The sequence below is a fragment of the Sabethes cyaneus genome, chromosome 1 (genome assembly GCF_943734655.1).
Source record: "Sabethes cyaneus chromosome 1, idSabCyanKW18_F2, whole genome shotgun sequence".
Taxonomy (NCBI): domain Eukaryota; kingdom Metazoa; phylum Arthropoda; class Insecta; order Diptera; family Culicidae; genus Sabethes; species Sabethes cyaneus.
The window spans coordinates 61,703,796-61,716,282 of record NC_071353.1 but is presented as its reverse complement, the minus strand read 5'-3'; the positions used below and the strand labels follow the sequence as shown (position 1 = coordinate 61,716,282).

The 12,487-nt window shown below is 40.6% G+C and overlaps 2 pseudogenes; one reads left to right on the top strand and one right to left on the bottom strand.

The window, feature by feature from the left end:
• The first annotated feature begins 358 nt into the window (after positions 1-358).
• LOC128745747 (probable ATP-dependent RNA helicase DHX35) lies at positions 359-1,298 on the top strand (annotated as a pseudogene).
• Positions 1,299-1,451: 153 nt separating this feature from the next.
• LOC128745746 (cytosolic Fe-S cluster assembly factor NUBP2 homolog) lies at positions 1,452-3,271 on the bottom strand (annotated as a pseudogene).
• Positions 3,272-12,487: the final 9,216 nt, after the last annotated feature.

The window sequence follows — 12,487 nt, the reverse complement described above, 5'->3', positions numbered from 1 at the left end:
GTGTACCACCATCACTTCAAGGATATACCTACCCAGGTAACCAATAAGCATTAATATAAGCAGTAAATCAATCGTTTATTAGCATTCCTGGCGTTTTATACTGCAGGTTGCTGTTTACCAGCCTTTTGACTGCATAACTGTTGTAAATCGGCATCCACAATTCTATTTAAATTCTTCTTGTCGGTAACTAGCTGCAAATAAGCATTGTCAGCACTATAAGAGGGCTAGCAGTAAAGTAGCCGCATATTTTGCCAAAAAAGCATTTAAGTAGCATTTAAGGCAACTTACATGCTTATTGGCTTGCATCTAAATTGCATTGGAAATGCTTATTGGTTACCTGGGTATGTATGCAAAAAGAATGACTGTAGAATCGAAATTGTTCACCGAGCAGCTTTCACGTTGGTATTCAGCCGAGAGCACCACTAACAGTTTGGTAATAGTACCGACTAGCAAAGCAGCCGCGGAACAGCGAGCAGGCCGAGCCGGAAGGATTCGCAGCGGAAAAGTCTGCCGTCTCTATAACGAAGAAGAGTGGGACAAACTACCCGATTATACTCCACCGGAAATGCGCCGAACCGATCTCTGCAGCACGGTTTTATTTCTAAAAGCATTGGGAATTGATAACATCTTGCGGTTCACGTTTCCTTCACCACCACCGTAAGAATCTGCTGGCTTCACTGGAGACTTTGTTCGCTCTGGATGCACTCGACTCCGATGGAAACTTAACGTCCCCGGTTGGTTATTTCCTAGCAGAAATGCCTATAAATCCGATGTTGGCTAAAATGCTGTACAACGCCGGCGAGATGGGATGCTCAGAGGAAATTCTTATTATAATAGCCATGCTGCAAGTTCAATCAGTTTTCTCAAAACCAGTGAGCGGCCAGGCGTCCATACGAGCCCGTATTGCGAAGCGTAATTTTTTGATTTATCGTAATTTGAAACGCGCACATGAAATCAAAACACAACTTTGCAGCATGCTGGAACGAGAATTAAACATACCACTGCTTTCTTGTGGTGACAATGTGGAAACTATATGCCGCTGCATTGTGTCGGGATTTTTTCCATACGCTGCTTATTTGCATCATTCTGGGGTTTACAAAACGGTACGAGGTGACAGAGCTTTCGATTCATCCACTTTCGGCATTGTATACCGTAGAACAGCCACAATGGGTTGTATTTTATGAACTTTTGCATATTACCAAATTGTTTATAAAGGTACCGTTATTAAACAAGAGTGGCTCACAGAACTGGCACCTCACTAGTACCATACAGTTACGGTCGTAAGAGATATTTTCTAAGCCTTAATATACTTGGAGTTTTAAAGCCAAATAATTTCTTGTATTTTAATTTGATGACCAGTTTGGATCGTGGAAGTTTCGAACGTAAACATTTATTTCAAATTAAGCTTAAGTTTTATTGCTTTTCCACTGTTAAAACCTTAACAATATCTCTCAGCACTTGTGACGTGGTAAATCTGGTAGTTCATTCACATATGCCTTTCCCGTACACCCCAATCCACCAACACGTGGATCGATCGGTAACGTCTCCAAGTGGGGCACTTTTGCCAGTTCTGCCAACGCTAATCCACCTCCCGAAGAGAATATACAGCCTGAATTCGTTAATTGGGCCACGATTGCACTCCAGCTGATTCGCTAATTGGGCCGACTGACAGTTGTTAGAAATTTCTAAACTCGAAAATTCCATACAATTTTGACATTCAAGTTGTCATATAGCCCAATTAGCGAACACCCAATTAACGAACCGCCCAATTAACGAACCACCAATTAACGAAACTTTGCTGTATTCGTACATTCGGCACAATTGGGACACACAAAGCCGCTCATATTCTCTACAATCCCAATGATCGGTATCCCAGTTTCTTACAGAAAGTTACCTCTTTTCGGACGTCTTCCAAGGCCATTTCCTGAGGCGTTGTCACAATCTGCGTTTACTCCCTTCAAGTTTTCCATGACGGTGATGTGTTCGTCCGAAGTGCCCGGAGGAGTATCGATAATGAGATAATCCAACTCATCCCAAGCGACGTCCTCTAAAAACTGTTTGATCATTGCAGTCTTCTTGGGTCCTTGCCAAATAACAGCTTCGGTTCGGCTCTTCAATAGAAAACCAATCGACATAACGGCCAGTTTCTTTTCGGCACTGGTATAAACTGGTACCCATCCTTCTTCGCATTGGTGAACATCGTGATCCTCTAGTCCTAGCAAGAATGGAACGCTGGGACCGCACAGATCAATGTCTAATAAGCCAACCAAAACGAAAGTGTTGATTAAAAACCATGATTATATTTTGCCAATTCAAATGACTCACCTTTTAACCGGATTCCGATAAGGTTAACGCGATCTGCAAAATTAAACAATGTTTACATTGTTACACTCGAACAACAAACAATCATGGATGTTTCCATAGTAACTCCGTCAGGGCGAACACGACGCTCCTCCAATGAATGTCAAAAGATTGTGCCCACTTGTGCTCAATATCCGCCATTATCGCTCTTGGAAAGCTGAATTGCAGAAAAAGCAGCTAACTGGCACCTTTATTCGCTAATAACAGCTTTGCGTGAGAAAAAAAAGAAAGAGAAGTATTTTTGCTTTTGTCTTCACGAACACGTTGACAGTTCGGCATGAGATTTTCTGTAAGTGCGAGCAGCCTACGAAATCTTTTTCAATGCCATCATCGCGAATCTTATTTGCTTTGCGTTGACGAGAACTAACATCAGGCGGGCTCAGGAGTCGTGGGGCCTCCCGCATAGGAAAAAGTCGGATGCCTGGCAGAAATCGAACAGAATCAATATGGCGCCGACAGAATTTGACATTCAGAACCGGTTTGTCTTCTTCGTTTTTCGCTCGATTTTCTTTATGTCAAAAATGACATTTTAAAACGGAAGATACGTGCTTCACACGATGCTGCCTAATGTTGCAGTTCAGCATTACAGCACAGAGAACAGACATCCAGGCTGGCACACCCAACCTGTGTAAATTTTTGTAACGGCCATTTCGAAATAACCCCTCGTTCACGTTAAAGTTACCCGAAGTTACCCCTCACATTTGTTAGTTTGGCGATTCGTTTGATGGCGGCGCCACCCGCAAGCATCTGTCAAAACTAAAATCCAATATATTTTTTTCTCTTTTTTGCTTATGCAAAAACCAAAAAAACATCAAAAACATCAGTAAACAAACCGAACGATGGGAATGGTACAAAGGTTTGTTGATACTATCGAAACTAGTGTGGTATCGATAGTATCGTCAAACTTCATTGTTAGAAATGATTTGCGATTTGTGACACACACGTGGCAAAATTCCGTCTCCTTTTGATGTTATCGTGTTGTTGTGCTAATTATCATTATTATTACTGTTGATGTTTGACTAGTTTTGTTCGAAATAGTATCCGTCAAATCATCGATAAATAGCCCTGTAATATCGATAGTTATTTCAAGTGTTATCTCTCATTGACGGAAATACTTGACGGTGATTGACAGTCAATTTAGTTTGGCGATTCGTAGGCTAGGCGGCGTTTGATAACTGTTGTAATTTTAACGGTTTTTCGTTTCAATTTTTACACAGAAAATTATGAAAAATTTGTTCTAGCTTGGATGTCTGTTTTCTGTGATTACAGGTAAGAAAATAATATTCAACCCAAGGGGTCGGTCACTCGGCACAACCGTTTTTATGTTAGGCGACTTGAAACGAACCGAACTGTGCCGATGCTGTACCGAAAGTGCCGAACTGCAAGATTTGTTAAATTCGTTTAAATCTGATAGATCTGGCAACCGTGCGAGATGATTTTGACAACTGGCAGTGCTCCCATTTGCTTCTGAGTCTTACGAATAAGTAATCAAAACAAACCCCACAACACTGTCAAACCTGGGAGGAAAAAAACGCACTGACATTTGCGTGCAATGCTTTATTGTTCATTCTTACGTTCAGCTTATTTTTGTTAGTTTTCGGTGCATTTCAGAAGCTGGAACCAGATGAATGCTGCCTTTGGTCTGAAAACAAAACGAATGCACGGAGCACGCACGTTATTGGAATCGACCATTTAAAATGTTTCGTGAGGCTTTAAAAACAGAAACTAAATCCCGCAGAAACAGGTTGAATCAAGGAGTCGGACACTCAGCACATAGTGCCCCGGCACTGCAGAGATATCAAACGGCACACCTCTAAAGCCTTATAAAAATAACATTTATAGGGCTTTACACACCCCCGGTTCAATTTTACATATGAAATGGGAGCACTGCCAGTTGTCAAAATCATCTCGCACGGTTGCCATATCTATCAGATTTAAACGAATTTAACAAATCTTGCAGTTCGGCACTTTCGGTACAGCATCGGCACAGTTCGGTTCGTTTCAAGTCGCCTAACATAAAAACGGTTGTGCCGAGTGACCGACCCCTTGATCAAAACATTTTTTATTTAAATCTCAGTAAAATGAATATTGCGAACATTAAATTTTCTGCAGCGAGTTAGAAATCTTATTTACTAGCTAGCGCACTGGTGGTTGCAAATGAAATGTGTATCTAGGACAAGTAAATTGAGATCCGGATTTAGTTTAGGTGTGTATGGTTATGTTTATAGGTGATGCGAAAAATTTAGATCCAGATACAGTATCCCCCCGCTAATCCGACACCCAATAATCCGACGACTCGATAGTCCGGATCTCGCTAATCCGGAAAATTCCGAATTAAAACGTCCCAGATAACACAAAATCGTAATAGAAAGTTCACATTAAATCGTTTTCATGTCAATTACACATTGGAATTGTATAATGATTAGAGTTTGTCAAATCGAAGTGAACAATAAGTTGTTTTGCAGTCGTGCGTGTCTTCATATACAATTCATGACTGTGAATTATAAAGCAGGATAAACAATTGCAATATTTGATTATATCTATATCATATATTTAGGAGTATTTAATTGCGTGTTATAAAAACTGCGCAAAATAGAATTACAAATAGTTGTCAAGATTTTCGCACGTATATCGCCTCCACTTTGGTACATATATGCTCTTATATGGCGTGAAATATAACTTTTTCGTTCAGATATGATTTCGTATACCTCAGTTGCAATCGAGATATACAAACCAAATGGTTTACTGGGGTATGTATTGTACTTGACTTCTTTCAATCGAACACTACCTTCGTTTGGCGTCTCCGTTAAAGTCAGAATGGCACTCTTTCTAACTAAATGGAAATGGTACATGGTGCTGCTTCTAACTACGTTCACTTTTGCCATGGCTATAATGTTTTCATTGCTATTCTCAATAGATTGATGTGCTTGCGCTTATTTCGACACTAACTAAGAATTTTAAAGTATTTTGTTGAGAAATTGAGTATTACCGAGTATAAAACATAGTTATTGCGTACTTACGACAAATATTTTCAAAAATTTCCGGAGTTGTTTACGTATGGATGTAAACAAAACCACATTTCAAACCAACCCATCGACATCTCTATATCGAACTGCAGTAAACGTCAGCGACAGCATGTCCGGGGCTCAAAATTTGACAGCGGGCCCAAATCAGACTGCTGGCAGTTGAGTGAAACGCAGTGCTGACATGCTATCTCATTTTCGCACACGCGAGATGTTGGCGGCAAAAACATGGTTGTCTGCCGATGGGGTGTTTCAAACTCACGCTGACGTCAGTTTGACTGTCGGATTATCGAGTCAAAATTCGCTAATCCGGCTATAAATTTGTCGGATTAGCGGGGCGGTACTGTATCTGGATGAAAGTGTTCTATATACTTAACTGTTTAAGGTAATTTTAATGGTTTTAAGCAAAATTATAACAATGTTTCGTCCAGGCATGCTGAATCAATGTCCTTATTGTTTAGTATGTATTATGCAATAAAATTTCAATAGTTTTAAATAAAATGCAGGCAAATAAAAATTATAGTAAGTATATATGTTATTTTCTAACCCAACCATAACATTTGATTGATTCCGAAGCGCGTATTTAAAAAAAAATTCAAATTCGCTTCTGATGATTTTAGTTTTCTATGTGTTTGACAGCTTGAAATAAAATTATCATCATTTTTACCGCGGCGCCAACTACTTGTCGAATGAAGCTTTTGTTCACCTATAATGGCGGACGCAATAAATTGTGTTCGTAATATGCGAACAATCTTTTTGTCAACTCTGCATCAGCGGGGTGCTATCCCTATCTTAACGAACGGTGTTTGACAGTCGACTTAACGAAGGGCGCTATAGATCATTACACGGGAGCTCCTAACCACACTTTTTTGACAGCACTTGGTGGTATGTTTACATGGTGTTAAAGTTTGAATTGAGTTTTCTATCTTTGTCCGGCAGATAATGATAAAAAATTATAGTTTTTATTTAAGAGAAAGTACCTTACATGCATTTTAAAGCCCCTGATGCAGTAATCCTTCGCGAAATTTCAAATCGAAACCGCTGGATGTGACAAAAAACATGTAAACAAACCACCAAGTGGTGTCATTTGACGGCAAAATGACGTCATCGCAAAATGATCTATTGCAGGAAAAGCGCCCGTCTGACAGGTAAATTTGCTGCCAACCTTTGTCGAGATGTGCGCGATGTGCTGAGATGTTGGCAACAAAAACATGGCACCCATCGCAAGCCCCTGCTCTGCATACAATCTGTCACTCTTCTCTTGCAACACTACCGTGCTCTTTCTTTCGATTACGCCAAAGAAGGAGAGCAAAAATGTGCGAAATGTAAACAAAACTATTGCTCTCCTTCTTTTGCGTAAACGAAAGAAAGAGCAACACTGCGGTACAGGAAAAGAGTGCCCAGTTTTGATGTATGCAGAGTTGTCAAAAAGATTGTTCGCATATTACGAACACAATTTATAGCGTCCGCCATTATAGCGCGTAAAAAGCTGGATACAAGTAAATTTATAGCATTGCTAAATTTATAGCAACGTACTCTGCGTAGCGCGAAGACAGCACCAGGAGTTGTTAGTGTTTTTTCCAAGTTTTAGGGGTGTCATTGAAACGATGTTTTGTTAGAAAATTTGTTCGAAGTGTTACGTCTGTTAGTCTGTGGTGACTATATACAGAGTGGCGACAATGTCAAAATTGGAATGATAATTATCTGTCAGTGTCATTCCAATCGAGCAGACGACCTATCCAACGCGTATGCAGGAAAGAGAAAGAAAAACCGCATTGCATATACATTTGGGATGACATGTCGCCACTCTGTATATAGCACCTCCTCGACATCACTATTCGCTATGACGGCGCCGCAGTGGAGACACCTACATTAGTTTCGAGTATGCGTGAAGCGGAATAGCGATTTGTTAGAGTGCAAAAGACAGAAATATGTCGGAAATAATTTTCACGCATTCAGCTGCGGGTAGTTCTGTAAGTGGAAAAGAGGTCGTGCGGTGCCGTCATTGCGAATCTTGGTCTAAAGAGTTTGACAGTACCCCCATTGAGTGAGGGGTCCACTATTGTACCCCAAACAACAATGACCGTCGCATTGATTTTCTATTCGCGTTGACGGCATTAAACGATCTCTTGCACACCCATAGAAATGCTCGTATGTACGTGTGGGTGAAAATCTGCCAAAATGTTTCGATCTCTTGCGCTCTTTAAGAAATTCCTATTCCGCTTCACCCCTACAGTAAACTTTTGGAGGTGGCAGCAGCTTACGTTCGTCAACGCGAATGAGATGATTTCCCGCCCAGTGTTTTCGACGTTTCAGTGTGGTTTCAGTTTCAGTCACAGAAAAATGGCGACGTGCCGGGGGCGGTATATAGTCACTCTAGGTTGCAAGAGAAAAGTGCCAGATTTGTCTGTTCTCTGTGAAGCAACTTCGTCGCCAATACATCGATCAGTTCGGCACTGAGAAATGGTATAACTATTGTCTGGAGGAAGGAATATCTTTCCATTTATACCTCCGAGGTCTCCCCACCACGGTGGATTATGGGAGGCTGAGGTCAGATCCTTCAAATATCACCTTCGACGAATCCTGGGAAGTAGAGCCTTTACTCTTGAAGAAATGTCTACAGCGGTTGCTCAAATTGAACGTATATTGAACTCCCGCCCACTGTGTCCTCTGTCGAACCATCCTCAAGATCTTTTGAATTTAACTCCAGGGCACTTTTTGGTTGGGGAACCGCTGTATTCCATCCCTGAACCCGATTACACCGAACAACACACTAACAGGCTCAAACGTTTCCAGGAAATCACGCGTGGCATCCAAGACTTCTGGAAGCGCTGGTCGCGCGAATATAATAGTGAACTTCATCAACGCTCTAAGTGGCAAGTCGTCCGTGATGATGTGAAATTGGAATCCCTGGTCCTACTAAAGCAAGAAAACTTGCCACCACTAGCATGGAACCTCGGTCGCGTAGTGGCAGTATTTCCCGGTGCAGATCAACATGTACGTGTCGTTGAGGTACGCACAGCGAAGGGGCTGTACAAGCGAGCAATAACGGAAGTGTGCTTGCTCCCAATCGAAAACGACTTGGAGAAACCGGATTTATCAATCGAATCTGGATCGAAAATTGTGGCTGAGGAAGATGGTTGAAACGCAATGTTTCAACGGGTGGCGGCGTGTTGGTGACGATTCACAATTTGATTAAACCTGAAAACAAAATATTAAACAAATTTCTACATGCACAATTATGTTAAATACTACCTTGAAATAATTATACTTACCTTACTTACCGGTGAATTATACTTACCTATTTGATACTTACTCCATAATGCCTGTCTTGAAAATGTTAAATTATATGCAAACGAAAATGTTGTAACGCTAAAACAGTGAACACACATTTTTTATTTCGAGCGAAATCGTCCACATTCAGTATAATAACGTACAGTCTTCGTCACGAGTACTGTCCGCTCAAGGATTTTCGTCGTCCACCACATAACTGGCTATTCACCCTGAATCGCACTTGGGCGATCCAACACCATCTGTCAAACTTTTTATGGCGTGGTTACCATTGATTAATTAATTCGTAAATGATTACAAAAGTAATCTCTGATTACTACGCACTTAAACGCCTTACTGGAAACCCCTTGGGTAAAACGATACACGCAAAATAATTCACACGTCCTTTCCACGTGAAAAATCACGTAAATTTCTCTACACGCTTAGACAGGGCTACTCAGTGTCTGAGTTGAAACTACTCATTATTAAACCGTTGTATGGAGCTGTCAAAAAATGAGTAGAATTGAATGTTGTCACTGTGCAAAAACTACTCAAAATTGATTTTTCCGCTATCAGTTTTTTTTCGCAAAAATTTGTAGCTGGTTCGCTGTGGTTTTTCGTGTGTTTATGTTTTTTGTGCAAAAATGGAAAAATTTAGGCAAGTCGAGTGCAATTGTGTATTTTTTACGACTGTGCCAGCGGTAGCCGATACGGAAAAAGGTACTGATCAAGTATTCCACGTAATAATAAGGAATAATTATTGAAGTGCAAATTGTTTCCATTGCCAACAGCGGATGCCACTCGACAGTCTCAGAATCCTGATTTTTTTTCCGACCTGTCGTACTTAGTTACGGAGCCTCATCACGCCCTTCCAGTTATGGATGAAAATCGTTAGGCCAATTAGCATCGAAGAGGCTTTCGTCATTGGCTGCTGTATCAGCTTCTCTTATGAAATCCGCTATTGCAGACAACCTACAGATCACGGTGGGAAACCTGTCGACGAAGCTGCTGGTGATAATGTTGTGCAGGACATATTCACGGCCTTGGATGACGGCAGATTAATGACGAAGAATTAAATACCGGCGAGATCGTTTTCAACTTCACCTGTTATCTATTTGCATTTATACCAACATTTTATTATTCCTTATAATTATGATCATTGTTATTCATCTAAGCAAATAATCCATGTCCAGTCAACATATCTTTAGTAGTTAGGTAGATAGTGTTTCTTTCTATTTTCAGAGAGGGAAATAAGCTGCTTAAGCCTACACGGAGAATAAAAATGTAGTTTCAACCATATTTATGGTTGTTTTACGCACAAAAATTTCGTTTTGTTTCAAACTGAAATATATGATTGAAATGAAAATATTTGTTGTTATGTCAATCTTAACTTCAAATTTGAAAATACTTTACTTTTAATTCAAAACTGCTATTTTCTTGATTCAAACAGAATCTCGTTTTGAAACAACAATATTTTCAGGTTGTTAGAAAAATATTTTATTGAGGCTTAAAGCAACAATCATTTTGTTTGAAACAAACTGGAGCTTTTTCGCTCCGTGTATTGTAGCCTAACTGTGGTTAATGCCATAAGTTCATCCCCAATGGTCCGGAGTATCACTTAACTTTTATAAGCAAAAATACTTCCAACCAAATTTTTTTGGAGGCAATTTTTTTTCTATGATGAATTAGGACCCCCCGGCCATTCCTTAGGAGGGGGAGCTCCCATACAAATGAAATAGAAATTTCCGCATATCTCGAGAACTAATCAAGCAAATTGAATCAATTTTGACATGTGGGGGTTTTTGCGGGCAAGAATTGTTGGTATGATGAATTGAGACCACTCCCCTCTTTAGGAGGGGGGAGGGGACCTAATACAAATTCCGTCATATCTGGAGAACTAATCAAGTAAATGGAACCAAGTTTGGAACGTGAGGGTTTAACGAGACATGATTATTTCATTGGTGAATTGAGACCCCTCTCCCTCTAAGAGGGGTACAAATAAAATACAAATTTCCTCGTAAATCGCGAACTAACCTAGTAAATGGAACCAAATTTTACATGTGAGTGTTTTTGGAGGCAAGAATTTTTTCTATGGTGAATTAAGACCCCTACCCTTTTAAGAGGGGGGCTCCCATACAAATGCAACACAAATTTCCACATAACTCAAGAACTAATCAAGCAAATAGAACCATATTTGGCATATGCGAACATTTGGAGGCAAGACTTTTCTATGGTGGTTTGAGACCACTCCCCTTCTGGAAGAGGGGGCTCTCATACAAATAAAACAGGTTTTTTGCGTAACTCAGAAACTAATCCAATTCGAGAAATTTAAGACTCCATAAGACATTAGTCAATAACAATACCACCAAAAACTACCTTTAGTAACACTAGATGATTAAGAGTGAGACAGCCGCAGGCCACTGCGAGGATGAGGATGCAGCCCTCTTTTTTTTTTTTTTCATGTTGGGTATTTTTTTATCACTGCGACCATTTGTTTGATCTATTGTGATATATCCCCCATTTTACTATAGCTATGTTGTCAAGATGACGCACCACTATTAGAAGCGACCGTCATTGTTTGACTAATAGCATTTGTCCAGTCCGGTGATACATTTCGGATAAAGTGCACTACCGTACTGGGAATTGTTCTCCAAATATCAAAGGGTTCTAACAGCCCTCTGTCGAAGAACCGTAATCTTTTAATGCAGCCCTCAACAGAAATCTGTCTAGATTTATTTATTTTTCTAGGTCTACTGACCTCTATCCAGCTTTCCACGAGCGATACTGGCGGGTATTGGGCACAAGTGGGCACAGTCTTTTGACATACATTCATAGCAGGTACGTCGGGTTTGCTCTGATGGAGTTACTATGGAAACATCCATGCTGTTCGAGTGTAAAAATGTAAACATTGTTTAGTTTTGCCGATCAGCTGAAGAGGAACATAATTGAACGAATTCAAACTTTTGTGGTCATAATTTTCTGAAATCACCCGCTCAAAATATTTTTTATAATCGTACGAATTTAACGCTCCAGTGCACTTAGTGGCTAACATTAACTTCATATTGGTCGAGCCGTGGTCATATTTGCTCTCGACAGCGTCTCGGTTCGATAAGAAACTTTTAGTTGCGTATTTGGACGTTCTCCCCGAAGTTTCTGCAGGATTTGTCGGGGAGTAAAAATTTGATCCGTAGTAGCACGGGCCCCCATAAAGCCCGCCTGATACTGCCCTACGAATTCTCTTGCTACTGCTACAGTGGACCCCCGTTCGTTTTAACAATTGCTCATGCAAACTAACGGGGTTAGTTTTTAATTTGAACAACTGGCAACCCTAAATATGTTAAAACTTGTAGGAATTGGCCGCCCTGCTCTTTGTTATTGTTTTGGTGGTTTGATTTAGTTCGCACTTGCAAGCAGTGACTATTTCATTCTTCGATCGGATTTCGGTCATAATCGTTGGGAAAACGGAATGTGAAACAAAATAAACACGCTAGGTTAGTACAAACAACCCGTGCTTATGTGCATTGTCTGCATAAGCAAATGATGTTGTATTCATCCTGGTACCACTAAGGCGGCAAGAAATATCGTACAACAAACGGATATCACCATTGGCGGCGTCGGTTTCACCTTGTTCGGCTAGGGAGTTAGTCCAGGCTCTCTTGTTCCGCCTAGGCCATGGCGTCCCATTACACGTTCAAGATCCGCATTGTTTGAGCCAATCTTCGCATTGAAGTCGCCCATGTGGAATTGGATGTCCCCTTTTGGGATTTTCTCAACCACACTGTTCAGCTGGCTGTAGAAACTCTCTTTCTCTTGCAGGTCGGCATCATCTGTTG